The following is a 24,683-nucleotide window of genomic DNA, read 5'->3' as shown; positions in this document are numbered from 1 at the left end:
ATTTGATATAGAGAATTCTTTGCCTTTGCATGTTTACATTATTTGCTTTGATAGCAAGCTACCTTTTTGCACATTTACATTATTTGCTTTGATAGTAGATGCTTTTGTTAGTTGTTGAAGTGATTGACAACCTCATGCTGTTCTATTTAATTGCCTTTTCTGCAATGCAAGTTTCTGTGTTTAGAAGACGCTGTTTCATAAATAAATCCAAAGTGTGTGTGTGTGTGTGTGTGTGTGTGTGTGTGTCTACTACAGAGGTTTCGTTTCTCAAGCCAATTCTGTAACTATTCAGCTACAGCTGTCGCCATATTTATCTGTATTTACATTAAGGTTCATTCTCATCCTTCAAGGTTTTTGCCTTTCCTATGGTTAAGGAGATTAATGGATCTCCTTAAGAGAATAAAAGCCTTTTCATAGAGCTCTTCATATTTAAGGGAAGAATGAGGTATCGGACATACAATGCTTTAGCAAAATATGTAAAAAGCTCCAACTTTCAAGGCTTAAACAATTATTCCCCTCAACTCTTTCAAATATGTATAACCTATAAGAATTTTGCATTCTGTCCAAGTTTACATACTAGCCCTTGTATTTGTTCTCTCAATTAATAAAGCCCAAGTAGCAAACTTTATCCAGTTAACAAAATCTAATATAGAAATTCTAAAGGGTTTGTCCCATGATGATTTTAAAAATCTTCTCTCATCGTAAGTTTCATTAACATTGTTGTAGTAGAGATCCCTGGGTGGCGCAGCGGTTTGGCGCCTGCCTTTGGCCCAGGGCGCGATCCTGGAGACCCGGGATCGAATCCCACATCGGGCTTCCGGTGCATGGAGCCTGCTTCTTCCTCTGCCTGTGTCTCTGCCTCTCTCTCTCTCTGTGACTATCATTAAAAAAAAAAAAAAAAAAAAAAAAAAAAAAAAAAAAAAAACATTGTTGTAGTAGACAGTATATGGAGCTCAATATTGTAAAATCTCAAGCAATTTTTTTTACTTAAGCTAAAAACTAAGTTCAAACAATTCTTAAAAATAAGCTATTACTATACTTGTCTTGAGGATATATATCAAGGTAGTTTTTGTTTTTTAATTTAATCACTCTTGGTTATTTGTTATGGTCTGAATATTTTTTTAACACGTTTAATAAATTCTGCAGGGATTCTATAGGTCAACACAGATGGGTATAAATACTATGACAACATTTCCCCAAATCCCCCATCATGAGCATAAGTTAAAGAGACAGTAATTTTAGAGGCAAAGAGATAAAGAAACAAGGCTCAGGCTAGTGCTTTGAACTAGACTGAGAAATAAAAGCTAGACAAAGTGATTGTTTCAATTGTTAAGCAGAATGATGTAGAGAAAATACTTAAATTTAAATCCTGAAACTATCACTTGTAGCTGTATAATTGTAAATGGTAAATTTCTTAACCATTCTGAGTTGTTTCTTCATCTGTAAAATGCAAATATGCAATAACTACAAGAAACCCTGTATGGTCTGGAAAGGAGGGAGCCAGGAAATAAATATGTAGCCCCCACTCCCTACTATGTGAGTCTCAGCTCTCATTAACCAAACCAAAATCAAATCCAGTAAACAGGAAAGCCAATGATGTAGATCACAAAGCAAGTCTCCAGAGCAGAGAGCAGTGGAGAATGGTGAAGAGTAAAGAGAGATAAATGGAAATATCAGTATAGAGATGAAAGAAAGGAATATGATCTTAAAATAAAAGAGAACCCAAAGAGAATCATATTTTGATGACACAAAGAAAGAATATAAAGGAAGTAACACATCTATGGAGCTCTAAAGAATAAGAAGTAGATAACCACATAAAAAAAAAAAAAAAAGATAGGCAGAGAGAATTCTTGGCAGAAAAAAATAGTATTGGCAATGGCCCTGAGGCAGGAAAGAGCTCTATGTATTATGTGATTTGAAAGACCCATTGGCTTCATAAGTCAAAGTATGGAATTTAGACCTAATTGGTTGTGCAATAGGCAATGGATTTTAAACAGAAGAGTGGTATTTAGAAGGATCCTTTTGGATATATGTGAAGAATAAATTGAACAGGAATAATGAGGGGGAGGATAAAGAAAAACAAGGAAAAAGAACAATTAAAAAAATTAAACATACAATAGATTAGATGTCACAAGGCAAAACCAAATGATTAAAAACTAAGTCATACAGACCACAAAGCTCATATGTGTTCAGAAAAAGGACAGTGCCTTTCAACTTGAGTTAGTAATGAAGGTTTTATGGAAGACAGAGTTTAAGCTATAAAGGCTTAATATAGCTATTAGAGGCTAATATAGAATTAGAACAAAAAGAGAGAAAAGGGGTGTTGATTCCAGAATAAGAAGACTTGGAAGTCAGGTAGTTACAGGAATATTTGGGAAAGAATGAAGGAGGCTTCTTTTGGGAGGAGCAGAAGGCGATGGGACCGGATATAGAAAGGAGAATATACATGTTTCCAGGCATTAGTGAATTAATTTTCTGCTCTTCCCAAGATAAGATTTTAATTCTTAACCAGGTCTTTCAATAAGTTTGGTGAGATTTTCCAGATACTTTGGACGCTAAGATACTCTTGGATTTGCCCCCTCAAGTCATATCATATAACCAGGTAACCAGCTACTGATCCAAATTATACAAGGCTGGTTCTGACTCATCATTTCCCCTCAAATCAGAAAGACCTAAATTAAAAATACTTAAAAGGAAGGTCGCCAAGCTAGTCACATAAGCATTGCTTACATTGTCCGCTTTTTTAAAGTACACATCATTGCTTCTTTGGAGCAGAAATTGAGAAAGAACTATATATTTATTTGTTCTCACTATGTTTTTAAACTGAGAAATCTGATATTGATGATGGAAAATGAGATATCGTTTCATTGGCCTACAAACTACCAGGAAAAGTAGAAATAGCACTTATACAAATTTCTATGAATATAATTTTAGTTTTACAAGATTATTGAAAGCTATTGGGGGAATATTAAAGCTTCAACCTCATTCTTATACTGTGCATGCATACTTCATATTGAACCATTTGGTTATTTGGTTATTTTTTCCCCTAAAAATGGCATAGAACTCTAAAATTGTTGTGGTTTTAAATCCAGAAGTTCCAGAATGCATTTATTGGTCTTAGTGTAAGGGATGTAATTAGCAAAATACTTAATTCTATAAACAATTTGTAATCTATTATAGTTAATATGGATCAAATAATCAATGATATAAATATCACATATTCACATGTGGATCTGAAGAACCAGAGCATCTAAAATATTTGCTCAAGGTCACATAACAAGTAAAAGGCACAACTGAAACTCAAATTGAGCAACAACTGGGGAAAATCATTTTCTCAAATCCTTTATTTGCAATACTTTGAACCTCCCTCTGAGGGCATCAGAGTCATTAATAAAACTCACAGTAGTCTTAATTCCCCTGTGAGGAAGGTGAAAAGTTGTACATATGTTAGTATTTCACAATAAAGCTAGTACTGACCAAGTGAAATTCAGGCAAAGATAAAGTAAACTAGGAACCTTTACCAAGACTCATGTTACAAAGTGGCTAACTTATGAGACCCAAACATTCTTCATAGCTTGTAACGCTACTGTCTCTGTGATTGATTGTTTGATGCATGGCTATCTCTTTCAACAGATTATAAGAAAATTAATGATTGGATATTAGTAATTCAAATGGATTCATTCTTGAAATGCTTTTGGCTCCCTTTCTGTCTATCTGAAACCCACACTTTATTTAAGGTTCTGCTAAATATCCACCTACTCCACTTAGGCTTCTTGACTATAGAGATCATTATCTATCCCCCTTTGTTGACCACACTCCACTCCATATTACTTTTGGGCAGAAATTTCTCCCCAGTGAGTGCAGTCTTAGGGAGATAAATTCAGGTACTTATCTTACCTCGAAGGGGTCAAAGCAATTTTGGCTCCTCCTGCCAAAATTTGCTCTTACCACCATATTACAGCTCTTAAGTCTGGCCAACTGGATTCTATTTACTAGGATTTTGAGTCTTAAGCAGAGTAATACAAGATCAGAATACAAGAACAGAAGAAAACACTAGATGGACTCATTTTAAAGGACCACCTCAGAAGCGTATATAGCAATTCAATCAATATCTACTGAATTAACTTGAATGAGAAGAGTACATAAGAAAATAATCATTGAGTAAGAAAACTGTTCATTGAGTTAGGCTTTCTTAATAAGATCTGAAAACATCAAAATGCAGACTATTCATTAGCCACAGAATCTTCTATAAAATGAAGCTTCACTCGAGTTGAAATTCTACCACTTTTTGTTAAACACTAGACTGAAGACTTTTATCTCATTGTTAATGTTCATTAATAAGACCAACAGAAGAGAGAGGAATTTGGAATTAAGAGTCAAAGGACAGTGAAATAATAAAATAGAGTTCTCTATGCCCCATGGCCTTTTCTGCAATATTTTAGTGCATTCCTTTGATAAGCAAATACCAAGATCACATTGCATTCATAACACACTAGAAACTTGCACAAATAGAGATTGATTTCATTTTTTATTATTCAAAATTCTAAATGATTCCCTCAGATTGCTTGTGCACTGCATAGTTTGTGGTATTTAGAAAGTTCATTGTGCTGTCAATAATTCTCACAAATAAAAGAATACATAAAATGCAAAAAGCAGTGTATAGGGGTATAAATAAACCATACAAGTAATAATAGTAATACAGCCTACTGATACAGGACTTTACCATTTAAAAGCACTTTAGTGATTGTGGTTGGAATGATTTATATATGTGAAAGGAATTACATGGTAGCATTTAATAAATGGTCTTTAAATACCACTCACACCTACAACATTCAGAGACACAGTATCTCTAGAAAAATATGTACCTTATTCACAATATGTAGTATATAATGTATATCTAATATACATAATATAAGAATATATATTACATATGTATAAAAGTTTTTTCAATAACTTTGGCATGAAGATATATTTCTTTTTTTTTCCCAGAGTAAGTTAATATTGGCTTTTTACACACAAAGGATGATAAGGATAATGCTGAATTATTTCTTTTCACAGTAATGCTCAAAGCATTTGGCTTTCCTAAATAATTCATGTAATTTTTCCTCTGTTAATACTCATTTGTATAACTGTATATGATGAAAGTTAAGAAGTGCCCCATCAGGAGGGGATGAAAGGCTGGCAACACTTGAAAAATTATAAACTAAACAGAAGTGATGGTTATAGTCCCCCTTTCACATAAAAAATCATAAAGTATTTCCTGTTTTGTCCCATTTCTCAGTTGGAACATACTCTCACAGAGGGAACATGAATAGATTAAAATCTAACTTTTTTCTTCTTTAAGAAAACATAAGCATAATCACTTTTGATTTCTTTTAAGTTAGTTCAATAAACAATGAGTACTATTTTAAAACTAGAGGCATTCCATGGGAATCTCTCTGGAAAGAAATAACTTATATTGAATGTCATTTTATGAGTTAAGTTTATGGAAAGCTATAATCTTTTTGCAATACAGAGTGCAGTAAAAACTAATTCATACATGTCCCTTTTCATCCAGCACATACAGGAGGCCCAAATTATATCTGTCGAAAATGACCTAAGGTGATTTTTTTTTTCTCTAAGAAACAAAGGGATATTAAAATTGCAGGTACTTGTTAGGAGTTTCCTTAATTTGCAAAGGATCTGCTCGATGCTGAGCACACTGGGATGTTGCAATTTTGTCCTAACAGAATTCTCAGATTGTCATCCATAATGAGTCGGTTTCACCTCATAGACAAAAACAGGGTGTGAGGACAGGAAGAGGAGAGGAAACAGGAGGTTATTCAAATCCAGTTTTCTTCAAGAACTGGAAAACTTGTATCAAGACCTTAGAAGTCCTACCCAGAGATAAAAAAATGAAATACCAAGGGTATAATAACATCTCCAAGACCTTCTAAAGTTAAAAGCTAATGAGAAATTGTGATGGGCTAGACACACAGACGCTTCCATGTAGACAAAAGCCCAATTGATGTATCTCGAGATTTGGTAACTTCTCTAAAGTGTTATTTTTGTTCTTTGTGTTTATTTCCAAATAGCTCTAGGCCATAAAACCCTAAAAAGAAAGACACCACACATTTGTTTCAGGCTTGTGTGGGAAGAGAACTAGAGGCTGTATCCTATCTGGAGGTATGTGGGGAGAAACTAGAGAAGACCTGAATGTGTTGAGGAAGCCAGAGAAGAGAAAGATGAGTGATCTTTGTGATCTTCCAGAGGGGGTAATAAAGGAGAAGTGAGTAAAAACTACAGAATGGATTCTATCCATTTATCAATAATGTTTATTAACGTTTGTTTTATTCTATCTCTACCTTTCTAGGATTCTAGGTCCGTGGACAAAAAGTAATAATTTCATGCTAGAATATTTTGCTTTTGTACTGCACACATTTGCACATGTCAGCTGATTTGATATTCATATTTATCAGCCACATTTTATGAGTAACAAAAAGGAGGCTTAGAAATACTAGTTTGTAGACCTATTAATTGTAGAAATAAGGGCTAGAAACTGGGTGTCTAATTCTGTATTTACTTTGAATGGTGTAAACGTGTTTGGATACAACTTTTCTGAGTAAAGAAGAACACCAATGATTTCCAAAAGCAGTACTAAATCTGAACTATTGTGGTCAGTATGTATTACATTATTGATATTTTAGCATAAATAATTATGGCCGCCTTGTAGTGACCTGCTTTCCCTCATCCAAAACAACAATCAGAAATCCTTTAAAAATGATGTTGACATGTTTTGTTTTGTTTCTTTTTTTAATGGAGAGTACAGGTATTGATGCATTGTTTCACTCTAAAAATGTTCTGAAAGGTCCTCGGGGCACCTGGGTGGCTCAATGGTTGAGCTTCTGCCTTTGGATCAGGTAGTGATCCCAGGGTCCTGCGATTGAGTCCCACATCAGGCTCCCCAAAGGCAGCCTGCTTTTCCCTCTGCCTATGTCTCTGCCTTTCTCTGTGTGTCTCTCATGAATAAATAAAATCTTTAAAAAAAAAAAAAAAAAAAAGCTCCTTTAGACCTTCTTTCTCCTCAGCGTTCCATACGTAAGACAGATGCCAAGATCTCTATCTCTATTCCTCTCTGTCTCTGTCTCTCTCTCATTCCAAGTTCCAAGCCATTCAGCACCATATTGCTTTTCCTTTGATTTCCTTCTTTTAGACCCTTGCTACTCATACCCTACCGTCCAAAGACCCCATTTTCCTATAGGTGATCCTTTCTTCCTGTCATGTCCTCAGGAATTATACCCTCATCCTGCACTCTAACCTCCTTCAGCTTTGGGAGAAGGTCCCCAGAATTCTGGTGGAGAAAATTCCCCCTCATTATATATACTACTAAATGTCTTTCCATTTTTTCTAATTCTTAATCAATTTTAAGGGTGTAGTACATTCTTCTTGGGGGCAGGTGCAGGATTCATGACAGCTATCCCTTTCCAAAAATAGTTCTTGATTCATGACTATAAAACCAACCTCTTCCTCTAGAATATAAATGATTAATTCAGAATAGGTGGCTTATTCAAGAATAGCAGATTCAGCTTCTCCTTTCCAGAAACTTGAAACGTAAAACCTAGAGACAGATTGTGACTAGTCTTATCATGCTGAGAACTGAGTAATGTATAGAATTGTTGAATCCCTCCCTATGTTGTACACCTGAAACTAATAGGATGTTCTAGGTCAACTACACTGTAGTAACTTTAAGAATACTAAAAATAAATAAAATAAAATCTAGAGACACAGACTGAAATGTGCTAGGGCTCATGTGAGTAGGAATGTAGTAAGAATAGTCACAAACTACTCTCCTGCTTCTGAGCTTCCCCCAGCTTTCCTGCCTCTTTGGTTTCCAAGATTATGGTTTAGCTCATCATTGGATTCAATAATGTCCCAGTATTAGTCTAGTAAATCTGCAAGCCAGAGTCTGCTTTTGCTACTGGAGATATCTATTTTCCAAAAGAAGCTAAACCAAGAGATGGTTGGCTAAATGAAAAAGCTGTTCAATTCGGAATTCATAAAGGTAACAGACACTTTTATGCCCTTAATTTAAAATATTAAAATGTATATATTTACTTCTAATTGTTTTTGTATCTGTTACTTGGAGTTTCTACTATTATTCTTGTACAAGCCACAGCCAAAATGCAATAACCATGATTTTGAATTTAGCCTTCTTAAAGGTGAAATAGAGTTTTGAGCTAAATATAAAGCAATCTGGGTACATAAGTCTTCTAAATTATAATTTTTTCGGGATTCATAGTTGTCTTGCCCACACCTGATTCTTGAGCAATATTGGGTTTTTTTAAGTTTTTACTTTAATTTCAGTTTGTTAGCATATAGTGTTATATTAGTTTCAGGTGTATAATATAGTAATTCAGTGCTTTCATACATCACTCTGTCTGAGCAATATTGTTTTAACAATTTGCCCTTACCAACTTTTCCCAAGTATTTCATTTAGTTGTAATCCCAAACTACTCTCTCTTTTTCACCTTAATTCATCAGGACACAGATACTAAATTAAATTATGTAATTATGATACTGCAAAATAAAATGACCAGGTTTGCAAACAAACATCGTTAACTCTTAAAAGCATTCAGCTTACTAAGAGAAAACAAGGTGTGTAAAAATGATGGGAAGAACTTATATCTAACACTTGCATTTAGCAGCCTGTGGGCTTTAGTGCATTTTATAGGGGAAAGAGAGGGCATCTATCAACCTAGAGAATTAGTTAAGTGGAGGTAGGTTAAATGACTGGACTTAGAACCAAAAAAGGCTTGACTCATGTAGGTAGGGCATTTATTATCAAGTCAAAGGAAATACGTCAAGTAGATGAAAATATTGCATATTAACCTCTCTTCACAGTTTTACATGTGTTAATAGTTTGATACTAAAGAGACAGCATGGCTCATTGAAATAAATCAAAAGTTGGCATTTGGGTTTAACATTTACACTTACCCAAGCTGAAAATAGCTTAACAGACATCTACATACTTCATCCACTTTATTGAATTAAGATAGAAAAAAAGAGTTTTAAGGAACTTTTTAGATTCTCTGGGAAAATGTATAGTACTGATCTTTAAAATTAGAGACTACACTTTCCAGCAATAATCCTTGTCTGCTGCTTATTATAACTGAACATAAGCTTTAGTCAGTAGATGGTCAATGGAAGTTAGAGAATGAAATTTTTAGTTTATTATTATAAATAATAAATATAATATTGGTTGAAGTTTAGATATGTACATAGCCAATGTTACTAGACACCCTGCTATCAGTGGTATTGTGTTGCCTAGATTTAGTGTGACTCCTAAGCTTGATCTCAAAATGACACCAGAAAGTGGAATATGCCTTGAGTTGACTATATTAGAAGATATGATAAAGAACATGGAAATGCCATTTGAAAATTCCTCAGATGCTCTTACATATCATTAGATTGTGATTTCTAAAGTCCTATGGCCATTAATATGTACTGGTTAATCCCCAGAAAGAGAAAATCAGCAATTGTGGATTATTTTTGAAGTTTACATGGTGCTGTTCATCACAAATCCAAAGGAGATAATATATCATGCATATGCAGTGCAACAAAGGAGTAGCATATATTCAGAATACCAATAGGCAATTCAGGGCTAATGAGATCCTTAGAAAGATGCATCGATACACAGGGTACCAAACTACTAACTCCTAACAAATGGAATCACCCCAAATTTCTTGATTGATCCAGCCCTATCAAGAATGACATTTCCAAGTCACATCCTAGTTCAGGATATCTTGTGTTTATTTTGCCAGTAATGACTGCGTAACCTCAAATGACAAGAAGGGGTCACCAACACTGAGTTCCTACTCTGCAAGCCAACTGGCATCAAAGCCAAGCCTATTACCACCAAGGACTGCTGAGCTAAGAGTGTGAGGAGAACCAACAGAGGCAGATGTTAAAGAAACAGAGGAAAGGGGAGCTAAAGCCATTGATCACAAGTGATAGGGATGCTGTGAGTCACCACCAGAGGCAATGTGGAAAAGCTGTCATTTTCTGGGTAGCAACAGGAGTGCATGCTGGCATGAAGCACTCAGAATGGGGTGGCTCACGCTAGAGGAATAATGTCACACTGCCCAAGAGTAAACACACAAGTGGTAGGCTAACAGCAAAAGGATTGCCCACCAGCAGCTCCTAGGCTAGGAAAGGACTAAGTCATTCACACTGTGCCTGTGGAACTCTCTGCAGGGCTCCATTGATCTTGTGGTCTGCACTCATGCACATGGCATGAAATACCTTCAGCTCTGTCATCTATAAACACAAGCAAAGATCACTCCCTCTCTCTGTTTTAGGAAGGATGGTGACAATGACGGCACAGGCTCTGCAGGTAGGTGCAAGTTGGGGCAATAATTAAACATTGTCTTTTGCATATCTCTCCTCCACCCAATGAGACATTTCAGAGATCAAAACGTTAAACTGTAGTTTTAGAATGTATTGGGATGGAGAGGGGATATCTCAATCTGATCAAGTCTCTATTCATGCGATAATAAATTTTTAGTGGCTATCTCAAACGACACATTCACTAATGCCCACCCATGTCCATTTTAATGTAACATGCCTATCTTTGAATCCCAGTGCTTTATGGGGATTTCTTTCAAAGAAGTTATGTTACTCTACTTTGAAATACAATAATTTGGTCATCTACTAATTCATCCACTCAGCAAACATTTTTTGAACACCTATCACGTGGCAATCACTGTGCTAGATGTTACCTTGTTAATAAGACAGAAAAGGTTCTTACCTTTAGGGAGTTACAGCTCATGATAATAGATGTTTTAAAAATTAAATGCATTATTGTGGGGCAGCCCAGATGGCTCAGCGGTTTAGCACCGCCTTCAGCCCAGGGCATGATCCTGGAGATTCAGGATCGAGTCCCACGTCAGGCTCCCTGCATGGAGCCTCCTTCTCCCTCTGCCTGTGTCTCTGCCTCTCTCTCTCTCTCTCTCTCTCTCTCATGAATAAAAAAAATAAAATATTTTAAATAAATAAATTATTGTGAAAATACAATCCAGATAAGGATTAGGATAAGATGTCAGTTGCCTAGACTTTAGTTGCCCTGTCTAGAATGACTTGTCTAATCTGTGTATATCCAGTAGCAATCGGGACTATGCCTGGCACAGAGCAAATGTAAATGACAATAGTTTATTAAATTGAGCTAAAGAGTGCAAGAACAATTTCTAGTAAGGTGTAAGAAAAATTTGATTTGTGGAATTTTAGAAGTAATGCCTTTTCCTTCCCATCAGTACAGTTGCTTTTCGTTCCCTAAATAAATAGTAATGGGAAGTTTTTTTAAAAAGTATTTCTGATACAGGCTATTTTTGATGTGCTAGATTTTCAGATTTGAGCTATATTTTTGGAACTTTAGAGCAAACATTTGGTGTAGTTTACTGTAACATTTGAACCTGATTCAGAGGTTCCACCCCTTTTGATGCATAGGCTAAATTCCTATCCTGCTTGCCTCATTTTAGGTAAAGTGTTTATGAAACCTGCATTGGCTATTTAAAACTTTCAAATATACTTTTGAACAGGATATAGGAGACCAGAGAGAAAAATGAGGATGCCTGTTGACAAGACTTGACATCTGTAAGATTCCACTAGCCTGAATGGATGAGTGACACATCCATAACTCCAAGACTCACTCGTAGGGAAATTGTTGGACTACCCAATGTAAGCAAAGTATTGTATCCCTGTGCCTTCTTGAGGTTGGCCTCTGCTCATTGTACTTCCAGGACTGATAATGAGTTCCCTACAGTTAGAGTCAATGTCTAGCATAGTAGAGGCCCCCAAATCTGTGTCAGCATTAAAGGCAGTACTGGTCAATCTGTATACAGCTATGATTGGAAAATATTTGAAATAGTACCCATGCATAAATCCAAAACTACCCTTAACCCAGTCCTAGAAACACTGAAGAATAATATACATCCTTATTAGGAGGACTCCTTAATGAGTGACACAGGTTTAGACATGTGTTGTTATCTGAAAGTCCTCTTCCCCAGGCATCTGGGTGGCTGAGTCCATTAAGCTCTTGACTCTTGATTGTGGCTCAGGTCATGAACTTAGGGTGGTGAGATGGGGCTCCAAGATGGGCTCAGCAGGGAGTCTGCTTGAGAATCTCTCCTCTCCTTCCACCCCTCCCCCTGCTCACTTGTAGGCTCTCCCTCTCTTTCTCTCAGAGAGAGAGAGAGAGAGAGAGAGAGAGAGAGATCCTCTTCTGGTTATGTGTTTCATATTTTCTTGTTGCTTACCACCATCAGAGATAGATGATCTCTGGCAAGATTAAAGGTCAGAAAGAGGTAGTGAATGGTTTTCTACTATTTAAATCTGTAATTGCCTCCTTAACTCTTCACAAAGGGGTGTGATTCAATCTACTGAGGTTTATTCTACTCTAGAAAGCAAATATCTATTGCACTTAGACTCTCAAGGAGTTTACATTGCAATGAGAAGAAACACATCTTACGAGGCCACAAGGGATTAAAAGGGGGGTAGGTATGGGATTTGGAGGCAGAGAGACAAGCCCAGCGTCAGCAGGCAGGGGTGCCCAGTATTGAACTCTGTAAATTGTGACACCAGAATGGAGGGATGGGGTAAAAGCACTGCAGAGGCAGGATCATACCTGATGGGCTCTGAATACAGGTGGGGGCGGCAATGAGCCAGAGCCAAGGATGGCACCAGGCCCTGCAGCAGACGCAAAGTTCATCCTCTAGATGTATCTAACCTTTGTAACACCGTATCTGCAGGGATTATTTATTCAGTTTAGGTTTGGGACATTATCCTTGTAAGAATCCAGATGCTTTGGTACATTTTATCTTCAGAATTTAACAGAAAAGTCTATCCTTGCCTAGGGTAGCATTTGCTGCTATAAATCATGACATGCTGGGTTTTAGCTGCGGCTGTAAGCTGAAATAGGTCTTTTTTTTTTTTTTTTTTTTTTTAACTTCTACTCAGTGGTCCCAGTTCTGCCCTCAGGAACTAACACAGATTAAGTCGAATCCCTCTTCTGTGTGGCAGCCCTGGAACTGTCACTAGGAGGGGGCCCCCTCTCCTCAGCTCCCCAGGTCCTCAGGTCCTTCAGCTATTGGTGTTGATATGGACCCTGCTCCCAGGGCCATCCTGCTGGTCCTCCTCCACACAGACTTGAACCTGTCACACCTCCTGGAAGATGGGAAACCCTGATCTGACCCCTCCTCCTGCACACCGTGTTTCTGAAAATGCCCTCACAGGCCTCGGAGTCTCTGGAAGCAGCCCCTCACACTGCCGGGGCCTCCTGACACACACACTTGGAGATGTTTATCCCACCGACTTCATAAATCTGCCTGTTCCCAAACAACTTCCACTTTTAAAAACTCAGAGTCAGACCTCACACTACTTAATAAAGTAGCAGCAAAGATGCCGGTCACATTTCATGGGGGAAGAGGAGCATGTAAAATTGCCATTATAAAAACAGCCCACATCTGCTGAGTTTTCATTATGTGCCAGATAATGTGTTGATGTTTTTAGTGAATTATATCCTTAAAAAAATTAAACTATGGATTTTACCATAAAAATAATATGGACAAATAGCAAGACATCAAATGCCATAAAAGGACATAATGTGAAAAGCGAATCTTGTGCTCCTACCCTACCTTATTACGGATGTCCACGTTTTGTAGGGCCTACCAAAGATTCTCTGTGCAGATGTATTATATATCATGTTTTTATTTTTTTTTATTTTTGATTTTTTAAATTTATTTATGATAGTCACACACACACACACACACAGAGAGAGAGAGAGAGAGAGAGAGAGAGAAAGAGGTAGAGACATAGGCAGAGGGAGAAGCAGGCTCCATGCACCAGGAGCCTGATGTGGGATTCGATCCTGGGTCTCCAGGATCGCGCCCTGGGCCAAAGGCAGGCGCCAAACCACTGCGCCACCCAGGGATCCCATATATCATGTTTTTATATAACAGGTATGATACTCTGAACTTAGATGTTTTAAGTCCGGGCTTGGCAATCATCTTGTAAAATCATATACAGGGCCATCTAATTTTTTCCAGTAACTATGTGCATGACATTGTGTAGAAATACCACACCGGGTATCTCACTTGAATTCTAAGAACAGTCTATGCATTGGGTCTTATTATCCTCAGTAAACAAATACTGAGGCTTAAAGAAATTATTACCTTGCCTGATGCTACACATTTGAAAAGTAACTCAGTAAGGGTTCAAGCGCACATCTGCCTGACTACCGTGTTCAACTCTCTAAAAAGCAGTTTTCACAGGTGGGTTTGATAACACTTCACGAACAGATTTTTTTTAAGTGCATAAGTCTTCCTTTATAATTTGCAATTGGTACAATAAGATTTAAAATGTGGCTCAAGAATTGTATTATGGCCAGAAATGTTAGAATAGCTCACACTGTACTGACCTAGTTCAGCCTCTGGAGGCCATGGACACCAAAGGTGAGTTGCCAGATTCTAATTATAGAATGAAATGATATAGTTCATATTCATGTGACCTGTTAATTTCTAGACAGTTTCAAATATTTTTATAGGTGTCTTTTGTTTTGTTTATTTTTCACAGAAATTGTTACAGCATCCGGAAATACCTCGTGTATTAAAAAGCTCTGTTTTATTTGCTAAAGTTTTAATATGTTTATTTACCTCATTTCAGAAAGCCATAGTTGGTCCTATCTTCTGGACTCATATGCCATCGTTGTCTCTTGAATAAAGCTGCTAATTGCATGCAGGAAATATTAAAACATGATTATAATTTTGCTAAAAGAATAAACATGTCAAGTGTCAACAAAATATTGTAAGTCTGTTGTGAGTCAAAATAGATTGCTTAAATTCGTTCTTTTCAGTGCCTGCTTGAGAAAGTGAAGAAGATACACCTGTTATATTAACACATTCACTATGCACCAAGGCTGTTCATCTTTACAATAAACAAATAAAGATTTTGGGTCTCAGTTCAATCTGACTGACTCTGGCACCTCCCTAATCAAATATATCCCCACGATGTTATAAGCTGCATTATAGTACATTAATAGCTTGTAAAGTAAAATTGATGCAGCATGATGGACTGTATTCCTGAAGCAGTGACAAACTTATCAGTGATAGATGCACTAATGGATATGTTGAATTGCAATAAATATAAACGCAGAATAGCAATTGCAGAGCATTAAAAATGTCATCTTGTGAGTTTAGGTATTTATGAGGCTGAGCCAGCTGGAAACATGAGTGGTGCGTTTCTATGAGCCATTGCAACTCTGAGGTTCCAAGGAAAGCGGAGGCCCTTTCATCAAATAGGTCAGGCCGCCGGCAAATTGTTGTCACAGCTGTGCCATTGTCAATTAGGCCTCCAATGACTCAGCCCTTTGTTTTTTCCTGCTTGCACATCTCACCCCACCTTTTCTCCGGGCTTGGGTGCTTCACTCCTGCAACCTTTCCAACACATTTCCCCTCAGTGACTCTCCTCACATGTTCTGATTCATCTTCCAGGCATTGATCTAAAACTCAGAGAAGTGACATCAGGGAAGCATCTCAGCTACTTCAAAAGGCTCTGCTATTCCTTCTGGGCTATTTTGGCGCGTTAAGCCCAACAGGCCAAGCAGCAATGTTCCACATTGTTGCATGTTTCCCTCTGATGTCTTTGCCCAACCTTCCTGAACCCTAAAGATTTTGTTTAATGTCAGCAAAATCTAGCAGGATGCTGGGGTCCAGGATGCAGTGGGGGCCAGAGCACCTCACGCGGTTTTTCACCATGTTCAAGTAAGAACCACAGCATGAGGACTGAGTCACAGACACACTGTGTGCTATGGGCAGAATGGAAGTGGGCCTCGAGGTATATTTTAGGGGAGCTCTTGGTTGATAATAGAATTTTTTAAAACACACTGGTATGGTGGATTAAGGAAAGAGCAACATTTTTGCATATGCCAATCTCAATCTCAAGTCTGTTAATGGGGGTATGTTAGAGTTACCCAAATATGCTCCCTTCATTTCTTGGGCTTTCTTCCGCATTGACTGTTTTTGTCAATTGGTGCAGATTTGTTGTCAGCATATTTAAGTAATACTCAGTACTTTTTTGGAATCAGGTGTCACAACACTCTCTTGATGTTAATAGGAGATTGTCAAGCCGGGGTTATTTTAGGAGATCACTAGGTTTGCAAAACTGATAAATATTTGACAATTATAATTCAACCTAATATGAGAATAAGTCGGTTGCTTGTTATTGATCCTGCTTATCATCACAAAGCCATGATAACTAAACTCTGTATTAAATTTAAATGGCATTCACTTGTCATTCGTTATTCAATAGAGGTAAACCACATACGTGACAACACTAATGAGGAAAGCAATATGCAACACAACAAAATAAAAGTAATGCCATGGCATTTTTAATCTAAATATTATATTCCTCATCTAAAGGTCTATATATATCATATAAAAAGTAAAGGAATGTCATAAATGTGACCCTTCTGTGTATTTCTGATTGGTTGCTTAATCAACTGTGAAATATGTAGAAATCATGTCAGCCTTTAAATCAAACATCAATATAATGCTAAAACTCACTAAAACTTGTAAGAAACAGTTTGATTTTTTTTAATGGCTAAGACAAAGAATCAAGGCCATTTCACACCAAATTAGCAAACAGAAGAAGAATATGCAATTGTGAGAGTTAAAAAGAAATAGCTCTATTGGAATCTGCCCCTCCCATTATTATTAGTCTTCAATTGCAGTTAAACAACTCTTTGTTAAAAATCAGTTATAATCCAAGTAACTTTTTAACCTCTGGTAATGAAAAAGTCATCCACTGTGTGAATATTCATTGGATATCTATTATGTGTCAACCAAAGGGATAGAAAGGGAAAAAACAAGAACCTGTACTCATAGGATTTTATGTTATGCCAAAGTGAGGGAGAAGATTAAAAAACACATTTTCTAAAGGCAAACAAAAAATATTAGATACTGATGAGTATAACAATGCAAAGAATTAAAATAGGGTGATGTCAGGTGAGTAATGAGCTGCTTTTTTTCCAGTGGTCAGGAAAATCCTCTCTGAGGAAATCGATATTTAAGTTGAAAATTACTAATGATGACAAGAAGTCAGTCATGTGAAAACAGAGGAAAACCATTCAAGTAGCAGAAGAGTTGGTGCAAAGGTCTTGAGGTAAAGACAAATATGTCAAAAAGAAGGTCAACTTGACAGAACCATAGATTCTTTGAGTCAAAATAGTCTTACTCTAATTATGCCATTTTTCTTTAAAGAATTTAGTTCTTTATTGAAGATAAAAAAAATCACTGCCAGATTATGTCTCAATCTCTTCATAAGTGGGGTATGTGTGTGTGTGCAAGTTGTGTGTGTGTGTGTGTGTGTGTGTGCTTTTTCCTTCAGTGGTTATCTGTCAAAGCCTTAGTTACTGTCTCTTGTACTTACCTGTTTTGTTTTGTTTTTTTCTCTTGAATTGCCTTGGGTCTTGAGCCACTGTGGGAGCTGACTCTACTCAAAGGCCACTTCTCAGCCTTGAGGATACCTAGAAGGATAAACAGCCTTAAGGACCTTTACATAGGTTAACTTGAGAATTTGGAAACCTGATTCAAAATAGTCATGCCAGGATGCTCTGGCTTCTAAAGAAGAGGAAATCCTTACGTCTGCCTTCTCTTGATCGATTCCTGGACCTTGAGCTAGCTGAGACAGGAAGCAGCCTTCTTTTAGCCCTATACTAGAATACGTGTCAACGTCAGAATTGTCATCAAGGGCATGACAGGAGATATGGCCCTCTGCTCTTTGAATACAGGACAGTTCTGTTCCTTGGAAGAAATTTGTAGCTTGATGAATTCCTTGTTTGAAATTCTGATAAGTAAATCTCTGTTAGCTGAGTGATAGTATTGCTGCCTTTCATATATCCCTGGATTTTAATGAAGTCATTAAATTCATTTTTAAAGGAAGATAAAGCCAGATATCAACTCTGACCTTGAGTGTCTCATTGACAACCGCTTTTCATAGAATAGAAAACATAACTTTGAATGAAAATTTGGTTAATTTTCGCCTGGTAAAAAAACGAACACAATAAGTTAACCTCAATATGACTTAGAGGTAGTCTTTAAAAAGTCACAGTTTGGGAGATGCCAGAGTGGGGCTCAGAGGCTCCTTCCTGTGACTATCCTCCCATTGAAAGGTCTCAGAGAAACCCAATGGTCTGTCACTTATTTTCTATACCCATTCATTTTTCTCCTAAAAATGAAATAGAATTTACATAGTTTCTCCAAGTTGCCTACACATACCACATAGTCCAATTCTCTTTAATATATTCAAGTATTTACAAAGATTAAGTATCTATTATGCCCCAAGGGTTAAGCCAAGTCCTGGAACCATAAAGAAGCAATCAGTGAATTTACTATGTAGATTCATTTACCCAATGAGTATAATTTGAACTCAAGATATTGTTACATAGTGGACTTTCAGTCAGTATTGTTAAAAATAAAAATGAAAATAAAAAACAATCCTTGGTACTTGTCTGAGTTGATCATAAAGACTAAAGGCTAGAAGAAAAACTAATACTTCCATCAGGTAGTAGTATAGCTTTATTCTAATTTATGATGATTCTGGTATAACTCATTGGCATAGTGATTTAGTTTGGAGTTGTGATATTTTCGTCCCAAACCAGCTTGTAACACAGTTGTTTTTCATAGTAAGTCAAGGACCAACAAAGAAACCCCCCTGGAGATAGCACAGCTGCCTGACAAGTTTAGTGCTAGAACAAGACCTATACAATTAACTGGTGCTGAGAGTTGCTTCACTAGACTGTCCTGGGGATAAAGAACCTGAAAAGTGAGGCTCTAAGCAGAGTCATGTCTGCATGGGTGACAAGAAAAAGCAGGGGCCAGTGAGCTGCAGCTAGCAGCAGAATGAGCAATGCAGCAGTTAGCGCACGCCTATAATGAGATGTTTTCCCTCTTCTCTGCTCTAGGTATAGGAGCAAGAGCAGAGCCCCCTAACAAGTGCCAGAGGAGAGGGCAGGAAAGAACCTGGGGATCTATAGGCTCTTGCTATAGTTTGAAAACAGTTTTTTTCAAAGTACAGAAAACTCAAAATTGGAGCTTCTAGAAGCAGCTTACTAATGGTGCAAAAGGAATCACACCTCAGTCATCTACATTTGCTTATTCAAAAATATGCAAACTATATTAAATCCCAATTCATATTCAAAATGTCAGGGTAATGTGAAAATTTTAAGATGAGTCTCATAACACAGCTTAATTATTTCCATAAACATTTTGAATTCATTCATAACAATACTAATTGCCTAATAAAATATTTTTGTGTATTAATCTTATTTTCTAAGACCACATCTTTACATCCAGACTGATATAATCATTCTAGCAACCACTAAAATCTTGACTTTTTAAGCACCAGTTCCAACATAATTCCTCTAAGAGAAGAGCAAACGGCAAAGATCCAGAAGTTTCTTACCACCCTTTTGGTAATATATTGGGCCATCTAGTTTGATAAAAAAAAAAATTTTTCAACAAAAATAATCCATTCTCTATCACCACTGTGGAGTTTCTTTCTTTAATTACGTTTAAAATTAAAAGCACTATAACTGGTCCTCTGACTCCAGCTCAACAGCTGGAAGGATAAAACAAGAATGGCCATTCTTGCCTTACCTTTCATGGGTCCCTGTGTTTATGTCAGTACCTCTGCACGGCATCAGTACGCAGAAGACAAACGCACCCGTAAAGGGGGAAGAATCACTGCTCCATGCCTGCTCCCCAGAATGTTCATTCAACCTTTTAGCATTTATTATGCACCTTCTATGTGACAGAAATTGTACTAAATTCTGGGTTAATGAAAAAAAGATATAGCCCCTGTTTTCAAATAGTTCACAGTCTTTTGAAGCAAATGACAAGCTGACAGACTGGAAAACTAGAGCTGAGACAGACCTATGCATAGTCCTGAGTATGCAGAGGGGTGGGTGAAGGTGGGATCAGAAAAGTCTTCCTGACAGCTTGAGCTGAGTGTTGAAGGTTAAGTTTGAATTAGCCAGGTGGGGGGAAAGAGGAAGGATTTTAGGCAGAGGAACCAGGGTTGCCAAGACTCAGAGGTGTGAAAAACTGCCAGGAGGGTGAGAGAGGAGCCTTGTGGTCTATGGTAGGGGATGTGGGTCTTCAGCCAAAGGTAATGTAGTGCCACTTTGGGAAAGTAACAAGATCAGATTTACACTTTCTAAAAGCTGTTTTGGTGGCTTGCATGGAATGCAGTAAAGATGTCCCAAACTGGATAAAGTTAGAGGCTAATGCAAGAAGTCAGATAAGGCCCTGGAAAAGTCTGAATATTTATCATCATCATCATCACCATCGCCATCACCATCATCAATATTTGTGAGGATTTACAATTTGATGGCCACCGTGCATACATTATTTTATTTGATCCACACGAAAAAATAATGCCATTATTAAAAAAATAATAATAATGCCATTATTATGCCCATTTTATAGCTTAGGAAAGCAGGTAAGAGACTTACCCTCACAAAATAGTAATTAACAAAGCTAAGACTGAAACCAAGGAGGTTTGATATTAGCAACCTGTGCTTAACTGCAGCCCACATTGCTGCACAGATATATGAAATCTCAACAGTAGTTGTGTTACCAAGTTTTGGTTAGGAAGGTATCACTTCTTCGGATATAAAGTGTTAAGGTGGTAGGTAGGGAGGAGGCTGTGACCATTCCTCTTAATAATCAGGGAGCCTCAAAAATGATGTGTTCTTTATCCCATGTACTCAAGACACAAATAAAAGGGGGAAATATTCAAAATAATGTAGTATAAGAACATGTTTTTTGACCAATACATAAAAATTAAACACACCAAACTCAACTAGAAACCTAATATCAATTTTATCTGAAAAAAAAAATAAGTCAAGAGCAAATAGTTCCTCTCTTTGCTCACAGACTGCTGAACTATTATTACCTTAATGTTCCAGATTTTATTCCTAATAGTTGTATGGTTCTTTAATTCCAATTTGTTCCCTTCTGACTAACCCATTCTCTATGAAAAGAATGTTATATTTGTACTTTTGTACATATGTTACATTATCAAAATATTGACTATTGAACTTAGTATTTTATTATTTTGGAAGGATATGATAGTGCTCTATAATAAGCGCATTTTATTTGAAGTGACAGTTTCCAGACCCATTCATCCAAGCAAGAACTTCATTATTTCTGGCAAAGATCCCAGAGAGAGGATCTCCATAACTCAAAAACTTAAATATCACTTTGTTCAAGATCAACCATTGTAATACTGCCAAAAATGCTAGAAATACCCCCAAATCAATCTTAGGAACAATAGATATAGCAGGTAAAAATCTTATTTCCAATTTCAAATAGATTTTCTATTTACAGAAGTATCCTTATATTCAAGGATGAGTTTTGATCACAAACAAATTGCAGTATTTGTAAATCTTCAGTAGAATTTAAGTCTACATTTTGTGGCACAGAAATTCTTTGTTATTTTCAACATGTAAAATTAATCTACTGCATTTTTTTTAAAGAATCACAAACCATATTTAATGAAAACACAGGAGCAGAGTAAATAATTCTCATTTCAGCCCTTAATTTAAGTAAAACTTTTCCAATATTAAGTACAAAGAAAATCAATGTACTACACGTCCTGAATTATAATATTCACATACACTTCCTATTGCTATTGCTTGACTTCTGTTAGCCTTAAACTCATGTTGGTGAAATAATATTTGTCTTTCAAATTATTTTGAAGCTGAAGGGATAAGTTATGTGCCATGTAATGGACTGTAAGCCCTTTGAGAGCAGGGACCATGTACATTCATTATTTCATGGCTAGTCCAATAATATCCTCCAACCAAAGGCTGCTTGCTAAATATTGGTTGAATGAACAAGTCAATGGAAGAATGAATGAAATAATGAAAAAACAAGAATTAAAAATATCCTGATAATTCAGGCAAAAATGATTTTTACTTTGTTTTGTTTTATTTTGTTCTGTTGTAGAAGAAAAAAGATCAAAAGCCTGTATTATTGAACTTAATTGTCCACTATAATTGAATTCACAGAATAACTTGACTTAAATTCACAAGATAATGTCTTTCCAATTAAACACAATAATCTTATATGGGCACAGTGCCAGCATGAACACCGGATGACTGTGATCACTCAGAACTAACTGTTTTATTTGACTTTGTGTTCTTTCCCAACAGATAAAATTCTTTCTTGCCTGTTTAGAATTTATATATATGTCTGCTCGTCTCCATTTCTCTAAGTAACCAATGAGTTAAACAAAATGTCTTAATTTTGATCATGACAAAAAAAAATAGAATTAAACTCTGTTTAATCCTGATTTCTGAATAACAATTTCTTATCAGTATTATAGGTTTAAAAACATTTGCTAAATTAGGCTGAAACATACATTCATGCGTGTTTATTTTCCTGGCATGTAAAGGGACAACTCTTCTGAGTTAAAAAAAATCTAAAAAAAAAGAAGAATAAAAGCATAATATTTACCTTATAGTGCAAATAAATCTATGATTTTTTTAAAAAATCTTATTTTTAAAAATCTTATTATTAAAAATAAGTGATATTTTTATTCTTTTAGGATTCACATTTTTATCTTTAAAAAAAAAGGAAAAAAACTAAGCCAATCACAAAGGATATGAGGAATAATTATCAATAAAAAACACAAAATGGTACTCTATAGGAACATAGGTCAGGGAATAAACTCATATATCTATTCAGAATTTTATAAAGTAGCTTTTCCTGACATGATTCTAGGAACTTCATGAAATATTTGTCCTTATTATTAACTCATAACTTTCATGGTTGTATGGTTTTTAATTATTTCACAGCATGGCATGAACTTAATTCTCTAGAAGCAAATACTCATGAGTCCACCTTGACTACTTTTTATCCAGCATTTATTTGGAAGAAATATATAAAAACAGTATATTAGTAGATTTCCTATAAATAAATATCTCAGGTATTGTCACAAACTCCACAGATTCAATTATTTAACAAAAAAACATTACATTTCCACTTTTGCTCAAGGTGGAAATTGATTTTGTAGTATTTTTTATTGCCTTCTTCAATTTGACTCATCAACTTAATATTCATCATTACCAGTACTCTTAAAATTCAGTACATTAAGTCATTGTCTTTGAACTACAGAAAATTCTCAGACTCCAATACAACAAAGTTTAACTTACCCTAAGGAGATTCGTTTTCATGAACTCTTTTTCCTGTGACTTCGGTTCTCCAGTCAAAGACAATGCAGACTTCCAGGTCTGCTCTTCCTCTTCCCTGAGACTCTGTGGCTTGAGGGCTCCCTCTCTGTGATGAGCGCTGCAGAAGACTCTCAGAGTTTGTCTTCACTCCTGATGCCACACACCTTTTCTTGGCACTTCATCTGGTCCCAAGGGAAAATTCCTGCAGAAATTTCCTTCTCCATAATCTCTTGACAGATGGCTCTGCTGGCAAGAGTCTTAACTCTTAGGAGCACTTTAATAGGCTTTTATTCTCCCGCATTGCCTCCTCACAGGTTTTATTATTTAATGGCACATTGGTTGATGCCTCAATGTCCCAATGGGCTGGAGCATCACTGTCCTCTTGTAGGACTTTCAGCTAGTCTGCTTTTCTGTTTTTTATCTCAATAAATTAGCAAAGCTAGTTTCCTTTTAATATTTCATTATTTTTCTCTATATATACCTTGAGGCAATTGGAAAAAAAAACTCAATTATTTACTTTACAGCACAAACTGAATAAATATTGAACTGCTCAAATACAAATAAAGCAATTTTGTATGGGCATTGATAAAGTTGTAAACCAGAAAAAAACAAAATCTTCCAAATAGTTTTCTTGACATTACATGTACTCCTCTGATAAATGCCTTTGTTATATAGTTTCTCTCTCTCTCTCTCTGTCTCTCTCCCTCTCTTTCTCTCTTCTTCTCTCTCTTTCCCTCCCTCCTTCCCTCCTTCTCTCTGTCCACCCCCTCTTTCTTTCTCTCTCTTCAGTCTTTCTGGAAATGTAAAAAAGAAATATACCCTGCAATTAGAAGGTCAATTGTTATCAGATGATCTTACTTAAGATAGTAAATACAATAATCATTAGTCAATTCTATTATTCTTATCCTTAAAAATGATGAAAACAGCGATGATTCAAAATAGGATAGCACACTAAAAGGCCTATAAATTTAGGCAAGGAATTTGAGCCAGATATGAGGTAAAATAAAGAGTGGTGGGAGCCATGGCCAACTGGAGCAAGTGCGCCATTTACAAAGGACAGTGGCTGCTCATTTCCAGCTAGTCACTGTCTGCTAGGCACTCTAACTGCATTGTGGGAGTGATCTGTTTTTCAAGAGAAATCTCATATCTGGATTTTTATGTGAAGAATATCATGTTTTTTAAATGTTAGAGGATACTATGAGAGCTAAGCTCCATACCTGTGACCCAGCCTCAGCCTGAGTATTGTCATATAATGACTCCTGATCTAGAAGATATTGAAATAAAACTAATGCCAATGCAAAGCATTGTCCTTTATTAATTATGAGCTCTTTTTCACAGATAAAATGATGATAATAATGTAGATTAGTTAACTGAAGTAAAAACAATCTACACTAATCTTTATTCAAGACCTTAGAAA

General features: G+C 36.3%; 1 long non-coding RNA gene across 4 annotated transcripts in view; it reads right to left on the bottom strand.

The window, feature by feature from the left end:
* LOC102151391 overlaps positions 1-24,683 on the bottom strand; it is a 298,291-nt gene that overhangs the window by 72,287 nt on the left and 201,321 nt on the right. For all 4 annotated transcript variants that reach the window (XR_005356690.1, XR_005356691.1, XR_005356688.1 and 1 more), the window contains 3 exons: positions 23,249-23,747; positions 17,458-17,554; positions 14,685-14,756 (listed from right to left, as the gene is read on the bottom strand). This is a non-coding gene — a long non-coding RNA (uncharacterized LOC102151391). The remainder of the gene's footprint in view (positions 1-14,684; positions 14,757-17,457; positions 17,555-23,248; positions 23,748-24,683) is intronic.

This window comes from Canis lupus, chromosome 3 (assembly GCF_011100685.1).
Source record: "Canis lupus familiaris isolate Mischka breed German Shepherd chromosome 3, alternate assembly UU_Cfam_GSD_1.0, whole genome shotgun sequence".
Taxonomy (NCBI): Eukaryota; Metazoa; Chordata; class Mammalia; order Carnivora; family Canidae; genus Canis; species Canis lupus.
Note: the sequence above shows the minus strand (reverse complement) of the source record. Positions and strands in the feature narration are given on the sequence as shown.